The sequence below is a fragment of the Leptonychotes weddellii genome, unplaced genomic scaffold (assembly GCF_054177405.1).
Source record: "Leptonychotes weddellii isolate Sample4059 unplaced genomic scaffold, ASM5417740v2 HiC_scaffold_3538, whole genome shotgun sequence".
Classification (NCBI taxonomy): domain Eukaryota; kingdom Metazoa; phylum Chordata; class Mammalia; order Carnivora; family Phocidae; genus Leptonychotes; species Leptonychotes weddellii.
The window spans coordinates 9699-12468 of record NW_027954719.1 but is presented as its reverse complement, the minus strand read 5'-3'; the positions used below and the strand labels follow the sequence as shown (position 1 = coordinate 12468).

The window sequence follows — 2770 nt, the reverse complement described above, 5'->3', positions numbered from 1 at the left end:
TAAGAATTCCTCATATCAGTGAGATCATATGATACATGTCTTTCTCTGTTTGACTTACTTCACTCAACATAATACCCTCCAGTTCCATCCACGTCGTTGCAAATGGCAAGATCTCATTCCTTTTGATGGCTGCATAATAATGAAATACTTTTTTTTGAAGTCAATTTTAAAAAGTGGTTATTGATATCCAAACTTTTAAAAATGGTCCTTGTGAATTACTTTCATGTATAACACAAGAAAAACCTGTTCTATAATCATGACTAATAACTCTTCAATACCTAAAATAAGTGAAACATAGGAATGTTACTGTGTAGGGTTGAGTTGTTTTTTTAGCTTGCTTCTCCACTATTATTAGTCTCTTACTATGGCAACGTTACAACTTTTCTAGGAAGAAAGCTTCAAATTCTGCGGACATATCCTGGCCTAAAACTGGTTTTAAAGGCTTCTAAGTCCCTAACGGCAATACGGTTATCCAGTAGAGGAAATTTCCTCTGTAAACTCAACCTGTCAAAAAGTAAAAGCAAAAGTTCTTTTAACTTCTCAAGAGAACACACCCCATTACAGGGGTTACATTAAATTCCTCCGACCAAAGATAATGGCTATCTAAGGCAATTTCATGATTCCCCAAAGGTGTTTTTGTTTTCTTTCAGGTAAAACTATGTGAAATGCCACACACATAAACTTGTTACAATAAAATACACTTAGTGCCCCTCAAAATATTTGAGTTGTCTTAAAACCAAATCCTTACTGAACAAGCAGCTCACTCCAAAGAAATTTGCAAATGTACTAAAAAGCTTGCAAAACAAAGGAGCTATACAATATTACTCTCACAATACCAGAAAACAATATTTTAAAATTCCTAAAACTATTTAAAACGTTGCCTATGGAAAACAATTGTTTTTTCCTTTGGACTCGATCTTGTACAACAATAAAGGATTTAATTTAAGCACTGAAATAGTTACACATTTCACAAAAACTGCTCTCATCATAACTGCTGAAATTGAAATACAAGATAATGAACCTTCCAAAAGGCGATTCACTTTACACTTTAAATGAAGACAGGAAGGAATCTGCTTTCCATTTTAGATCTCCACACGTTTTCGGGATTCCTAAAAAGCCAGTTTAACGCTCTTCCCTAAAGTACCCTACATAATGACAACCAAATGAGCCAAAGAGCCCTTCAGTATTCCTGAGGAATCACCAAATCGGACTAATAATTTATCACAAGCATTGCTACGAAGTGTAAGTACACCAAGGGCGCTCCAGAGCGGAGTGACACCTCGTCAGCCTTCTCATAACCCGCAAACGTAAAGGCAAAAAGTCCCCAACGCTGAAGATTCCGCAGCAAAAGAGCTAAGCCAAAGACGAAACAAGAGCAAACGCCAGGTCCGCCCTACGCGAAAGGTGAGCTGAAATGTCATACTGGAGGACCAGGAAGACGTCGACTATTAACCTACTACTATCAATTCCCGGGCTGACGCATAGCTTTCCTGCCCGCACGCGCTTGGGTCTCTGCCAACACAACCGGGTAAGTCATTACCAGAGGACTTCATGGGCTTCTCCGCCTCCCTAGCGCTCCTCGGACCTGACAGCCAAATTCTAAACAAGGTAAAAAGGTAGACAGCAACCCCCTCTGCGAGGGCCGGCTCCACCCAGCCCCTGCTCAAGGCCGAGGGGTGGTTCTCTCTCGGACCCGAGTCCAGGGCCGCCGCACAACCGCCTCGTCTTGCCTCCCACCGCCGCTGACAGCCGACTCCGGCGACCGACGCACTTGCGCCACCCCCAGACCCCCCTTCCCGCCGCAGACCCGAGCGCACTCTGTAAGGTCACCGCCCACCCACACCCTCCCAGACAACGGCCGACGGCCCTCAGGGGCCAAGGACGACTGCCAGGCGCGGGCAGCAGCGCGGGCAGCACCCGGGAGGCGCCCCCGCGGGACCGCAAGATGGCGGCCGCGGCGGCGGCGCCAGGGCCGGGCCCCTCCGCCTCGCCCCGGCCGGCGCGCGCATCGAGCCGCGAGCGGGCGAGGGAGGGAGGGAGCGGGCCGGGCGCGGGGCAGGCAGGCCGAGGGCCGGAGCGGGGCGCCGCCGGAGAATGGAAAGTGCCGGGGCGTGGGGGAGGGGACGCTCACTCGCGGCCCGCCGCCGACCTTCCCTCGACCCCCCCACCCACCCTAAATCACGCCGTCCGCCCGCCCCACCCGGGCAGCTGCCCTCTGCCTGCCTACCTTTGAATTTGAGGTCTGTGGGCGGGTCGAGGACCAGAATCTGCTCGTGCTTCGCCATGGCCCCGGAGGCGGACGCCATCGGAGAGACAGCGCAGAGCGGGGGCGCGCCCGCGACGGCGGTTTGCTGGCTGGGGACGGGGGACGACGGCGGCGCCGGCTCGGCCGAGCTCTATGATGGGGCCAGCTCACGGCTCCCGAACCCCCGACGCCTGCCGCTCTGTGGCCGGGCCCCTGGGCCGCCCGCTGGGTCAGCAGCTCTGGGACTCACAACTGACTCAACCCCACACCAGCCGCCGCGGCCACGCGCACTGCGATCCTCGGCACCCCACGTGACGGCCTCTGCGTGCCTACGTGCGCGCCCCGGCGGCCGGGAGCCCCTAGCGCTCGTCCCGCCCTCGAGTCCTGCCCTGCGCTGCGCCGGCTGCTGCGCCTGCGCGTTCCGGGCCTCGCGGCCGCTCGGAACTCAAGCTGTCAAGGGAACGGGCGTGGACAGAGGGCGGAGCGAAACTCCGTGGCACCGATGCGGTGCGCACCGCAAGGCAG

At 53.9% G+C, this 2770-nt stretch overlaps 1 long non-coding RNA gene across 1 annotated transcript; it reads left to right on the top strand.

Moving 5' to 3' along the window:
• Positions 1 to 1328: 1328 nt before the first annotated feature.
• On the top strand, positions 1329 to 2491 carry LOC145719244 (uncharacterized). The gene is made up of 2 exons (XR_014142262.1): positions 1329 to 1616; positions 1699 to 2491. It is a non-coding gene; the product is annotated as an uncharacterized LOC145719244 (long non-coding RNA).
• The last annotated feature ends 279 nt before the right edge of the window (positions 2492 to 2770 follow it).